The sequence below is a fragment of the Strix aluco genome, chromosome 3 (assembly GCF_031877795.1).
Source record: "Strix aluco isolate bStrAlu1 chromosome 3, bStrAlu1.hap1, whole genome shotgun sequence".
Taxonomy (NCBI): domain Eukaryota; kingdom Metazoa; phylum Chordata; class Aves; order Strigiformes; family Strigidae; genus Strix; species Strix aluco.
This window is the reverse complement of record NC_133933.1, coordinates 129,337,138-129,343,444: the sequence shown is the minus strand read 5'-3', so window position 1 is coordinate 129,343,444 and position 6,307 is coordinate 129,337,138.

Here is a 6,307-nt window from a genome sequence, read left to right as displayed (position 1 = left end):
GATCTTCCCTTCTTGAATGAGCCCTCTGGTGAGAAATCCTTTTCCAATCTCTAATCCTGTTTCAAGGGACTTGCCATTTCAACAGGACTCATCTCCCAGGGAGATGCAGCAGGTCAAAGGGAGGAATGTCAAGGAACTGGCTCATCAACAAGGAGGAGGTGAGTTGTCTTCAACCCCAGAAAGTCTTGGCATCCACTTCCCAGGCCACAGCACGGTGACAGGGGCTCTGCCTTGGAGAAAATCTGATTCTGGGGTCAGCCTGGGCGCTGGCATGGAGAGGACCACTCTTGTTTGCAACAGCAGATCCTCCACTTCCCTTGGCTTCATGGGGACTTCAGCACAAAGACGTGGCTCAGGCCCTTAAAACAGCAAAAAACATGCTCCAGCAGGAAACTGCATCTATTTATAGTGTACTTGCATAGTTTATGGCAGGGCCCAACCCATGGCTGTCCCCTGTATCCCTTTCATGGGGCAAGCTGAGCAAGGGGCAGATCACCTTCCCCCCAGCACCACCAAAGACCCACCCTGCCCCGGTCCCATCCCTTCAGAAGTCCCTTTTTTTGCGCTGGGAGGTCTTGTTGTCTCCACCAGGCAGCCTGCCTTACTGTAAGTGCTTGCTTCAGGATGTACATTGAACATATACTTAAGCACATTCCCTAGAAAATTGTCCCTTTTTTGAGAAACATGACATAATTAAAGAGTTGACTTAGTTTCAGCTGCATGGGAAGGGCAGTATCAGGGCTAGTATGAAGCTGCAGACCAGCTCAGAGCTGTACTCCTGCTCTGCAACCACTTACCCGTTTGGCCGTGGGCATAGATTTGGCCAGGATGAGTCCCACTGACCCAAACATCCACTGTACATGTGCATGTGGGAGTGGTGGACTTTCTGGAGAAAGGAGGATTTTTCAGAAGACACCACCAGGACTGGGATGGAGATGATCCTCCCTACATCATGAGCATCATCCCGGGGCAAAAAGGCAAAGCTATGGGATGGAGCAGGGTCACTGGGGTATCCAGAGCCATGGAACCACACAGGGACAAAGGGGATCATTCAGTCTATAGTAGAGAAAACCCAGGACAGGTGGGACACAAGGAGATGTGTATGACCTAGGTGTGATACTTGATGAGACCATCAGATAGATGCCACCAGCACTGGTTTACATGTATTTTCTTCTCCCACAGGGCAGGGAAATGATCTGAACAGACTCTCAAGGCCCTTTCCAGATCTATTCATCTGTATTTCCTAAGGGCCAAGCAAGCTTGCTAACCAACAGACTGACCTTCCCTTTCACCCAGCAGTGCAACAACCAAGAGATGGGTGGATAAAAGAGCAAAGGGGGAGGTTTAAGTTCAGGGCACAGGTCATGGGAGACTGTTATAAGTAAACAGGACTTGTTTAAAAGATGATATATGTTGCACTAATATTGTTCCCAGTCTCCCACTCATCACTGCTAGCTAATTACACTTCCTGCAGCCATCAGACTTCCCTTTGCATCTCATATGTGCTGCTCAAGGACATGGATAAGATCTAGTAGCTTGTGGCTGGGGCTGGCCCTCCTGTTTAGGTTTCTCCGAGCTTTTCTGATGTAATTGCTCATGCAATTACACACTAATGAACTGTGCCCTGGTTCCTGAGGAACTCTGTGTCCCTGGCATGTTTCCTTGAAAGAACATGGGGTTAATATGAGGTGAAGTCCAGTATAAATCTTTTACAAGGCTTTGTGCAAATGGGTGCAGGCTGAAGTGGGTTTCATTAGCTGCATTTGTGCTGGCAAACAGAGTCCCTGCAGGCCAGGAGATGGACCCACTCGCTGGACTATGGCCATCTCCACTGGATTGTCATACTCACTCACATGGTTTTGGCCCACTGCTTACAAAATGGAGGATTTCTACCTCAGATCTGTAAGGGAAAGGGTTAGTGGTAGGATGGTGGAGAGACTGGGAACAGTGACTTCTTCCCCACTGTTTGGCTGTATGATCTCTGAGAGACGGAGGTCCTTCTGCCAGGGGTCTGCATGCTTGCCAAGTCAGGACCTGATCTCGGACACATCTTCTCATGGTGGAGAACAAGAATCCTTGCTCTTTGTTTCTTTACCATTTAACTTCGTCCAAGTCTAAGGCTTCTTGGTACCACCTTTGCCCTGTGGCGTTATGGGGTGTAAGATGGGTCCCTGAGCAGGTTAAGTATCTGATTCATGCCAGACTTACAGCAGACTGGGATCAATGGGCCAAACCCTCCCATGCCACCCCACAGCTCCTGAGACAGAACATTCAAACACATCCTTGAAGACTGCAGGTCCTTGAGACCAGTTCAGAAGTCCCTTGGCTTTGGATAGTGGGTGCTGTGAAGTGCCCCTTGGCCCTCACCCAGGGTTCAGGACAGCTGCTGGGCTGTGTGTAGTCTATAGGATGCTGCATGTATCACTCAGCTTCAGCTGCATCCTACAAAAAGCTGAGTAGATGCCCAGCAAAGCAGGGGATGGCTAAATTAGGGGCGACTCCTTCTCTGAGAGGAGTGGAAGATGCTGCCCACTAATTTACCAAAAGGACAAGCCCCAAGCCAGGGCTGGCCCCAAGGGTGCCGTGGCCTGAAGCAGGTTGCCTATGTGATGTTGGGGCTCAGCCCATACTGCTGCTCTCCATCCCCTTGTGAAATGCCTCAGTGGCTCATGCTGCAAACACCACAGGTCTTTTTTCCTCCTCCTTCCCCATCTTGCCTGCATAATTAATCAGCAATGCTAATTCTGTCACCCCAAAACTCTCCAGGCAAAGTAGGCTGGGGGGCAGGTAATAAATCTTCCATTGCTCCAATCCACAGCATCAATGATGTTTTGAAAACCAGTTTGCCGTGTGGTAAGTAGGATGCAGGAGCTGGGCACAGATGGCTTAATTTCCATCCCCTGCACCCCTTTATGCTTCCAACGACAAACACTCCAGAAAGCCCACAAGAAACACTCAATGCAAGGATTTCTGGGTGTCTGCATCTGAAAGGGATGCCCAGGGTTGCTTTGCTGGGTGCTGGAGGCTGAGCGGCAGCCCTGACCCACATCACTGACTTTGCTGCAAGGTCTGACTGGAGGAGAGGCAGTCTGCACCCACCTGAGTGCAGAGAGCGTCCTTATTAGTCACAAGGATTTAGTCAACAGTAGAGGATGTTTTGGGCGTGTAAATATAATCCCAATCTCAGTTTAGCTCCAGTGCAAACATCTACTTAGAGCAGAATATAGATATATGGAAATCAAGTGTATGGAGACAGGGATGGGGCTGGTTTCCTTTGTGCTGGGCAACCAGGAGCTGACCTGGGAGTCTCTGGAGTTGCACGCACTGACCCCACCACTCCCATCTATTCTCAGGAGAAAGCTGGAGCCAAGCACATCTGAGGCTAATTCAGGTGTCTTGTTTGGGAGAAATTACCCCTCTAAAGCCAAACCCCAAGCTTAGTAAGAACAGACCAGACAAGGCACAAAGATCTGGAGTCTGAACTGAATGAGTTCAGAGACCAAAGAGGCAAACATCTTCGTAGGGTTGGGGCATAGAAAACTAGGTAGGTCAAACGTATTTTCAAACTTCAGCCCTCATGGGTTAGGTGTAGCTTCCCACCATCTCTGCGACAGTGTCCAGAAGCTGATGCCTAGAGAATACCATAAGGATAAGACAAACCTAAAATAAACTTCCCCAAGGTACTCTTCCAAACTCAGCTGTGCCTCAGCTTATTCCTGAATTTGTCTGTGGTTTCTGTCTGCTTATTTACCAACACTGAATTTCACTGGCACAAAATAACCTGGTTTCTCATCAAATTCATGTCAACTTCTAGCAGCAACAATGTCTTGCAGCAAGGAGTTCCACAGTTCTGGTAACTGAAACCATTTTTAAGCACTTTTCAAATTGAACTGAGCCTGGGTGGAAAACAGGGTAACATTCAGTCTCTGAGAAACACAGACAGCTCCTCCAGTTTCTGGGCACAGGCATTGGCTTCTGTCCCTTGAAAATGCTGCTGCCTTTGAAGCAAAGGTGAAGTCAACAGACCCTTTCATACCTCAGAGGAGAAAGGAGTAGGGCCACAAAGAAAACACCCAAATTTTCCATGTTTCTGAGCCAGACAGGTGGAAAACATGACTGCCAGCAAAGAAAAGAGGGAAACCCAAACACCTTAGGTAGAGTGTTTCATGGTGCTCCAGCCAAATTTGAAATTCTTCTCCCTGAAGGTTTTAAAATTGCTCTTCCTGAGGCTAAAAATTGATGGGTTCATTCCTTCCTTTCCCAAGTGTCATTTCTCTTATTCTGACCTTATTCTAAGAGCTTGAAGTGTTTAATGTCTGGAATATTTTCCAGATAGTTTAAACACCAGCTTCAAGGGCTGACTTAGTGGTTTCCTGCTTTAGTATATGCTGCAGTTCGATGTAATACTGGATGCAGGTGATTTCTGGACGGCTTTCTCCGTAGACCAGCAGCTTTCCATGGGACAATGTCCTTTTGTCCCTCCTCAGAGTCTGGTTTACCCTTTTCACATGTAACACCTGCTTTGCTTTTTTGAAAATTGCTACAATATGCTGAATCTGAACAGCCCTCAGGAGATCCCCATTCCCACCTTTGAAGAGCCTCCTGCAAGGCTCTGCCATGACATTTGTGGATGAGTGGTTCACAGCTATTTCAGCTATTGGTGTCACTGATGTTCAAAAACTGTCTGGAGAAGTTAATTTAAAAAAAACCTCACCAGATGTAGTCCCCAGGTTTGAAACTTATTCCTGGCCTGGTGACTGGTAGTAGTTATTTTATTAGTGCAGACCACAGCAGCAATTTAAAATCATGGAATAATTCAGGTTGGAAGGGACTTCTGAAGCTCATCTTCTCCTACATCCTGCTCAGTGCAGGTCTCACTAAATCAGGTCACTCAGGGCCATGTCCAGGTGAGTCTTGGATACCTCCAAGGATGGACATCCCACAGCCTCTCTGGGACACCACCAGAGAACTTGTTTCTACTCCTTTTCTAGAAGCTACTGCCCTGTAGCAAAGCCAATACAGTTTCCTTTCACAGGCTGACACAGCAGCATCAACCTCCCTACCTGCTAGCCTGGGGCAGGGCTTGGCAGAGGAAAAGGGGTTGGCACTTGTGTCCTCTGCCTTGGGAGGGATTTTGCTAGTGATGGCCACACTGGGGCTGTTTCAGCTTAGAAATTTATCCTGAGTGGGTTGGCATGATGTGAGATGATTTCCCTAGAGCTTTGAGTGTTATTTACACCATGCTCAGCCCCTTAGAGTGTCTGCAAAGGCCTGGAGAGACCTTCAAGAATCCACCCTGTGTCACTTCCCAGTCTTGCCGAACATGGAAACAACAGCCTGTTGTAACATCTGCCTTCCCTTTTTGGTCTAGGAACAGTGTTTTTTGTCTTTAGCTGTAATCTTTGCATGAGGTACTAAGCAGGTAACAATGTGCTGGTTAGGAGTAGTCAAAGCCCATGTGAGGTGGCCATGTTTTGGTGCTTGGAGGCCAAGAAGGACCTGGCCGTGCCATGTAAATCTTTGAGGCAGGATGAGAGCCTTTTTCCCTTGTTTGACATAGTATAGTCTCCCTGGTCTAATATAGCTCTGTGGAGACAGGTGGTGTGGTGTGTGATGAATGCATGCAGCTCTGTAGCCAGGGTACACCCAGATTTGTGTGGGGAAATGACCTTTTCCATGGCCTTCACAGGCCTGGGCTTTGGAGGCTTGTGCCTTCCTTAGTCCAAGCCACATGGAAGGCTCGTCTGGCACTGAGACAGACTTCTGCAACCACTTCATCTCCGAGAGATGACCCCGAGCTACATCAGGCACCATGACCTGGTGTGAGTCTGCCTCCAGGAGCCACCATGACCATGGCTGGATCCATAGGTGTTGAGAGTGCCTTGAAGCTTAACTGGATTTGGAGATGAGTTAAATGAATCATGAGTCTGCACAGGGACACTGGAAGGATAAAACAGAGCCTTGCACTCACACCCATCCTGGTTTTGCAGTAGTCACCCAAGGTGGTCCTGCACTGGCTGGAAGCCTGGCAGCAGAGCAGGACAGAGCCCTTTCAGTCTCTGGGACATCTCACCTTGGAGTCAGATCCCAAGGTCCTTATATTCTCCATGGGATATATCCCCTCGTGTTTAGCCAGCCAGGAACCCTGGGGCTGGACAACCTGGCCCAGAGCTCTCTCCCAACAAGAGAGATTTCTGAGGGCTATGGGAGAGGAAGGGGTGTGAGCTGCATATGTTGGATGGGAGCCACCAACCTCCAGCCAAAGGACACTTTCTGCTCTACCGATCTGTTCCCTTTTTTTCCTCAT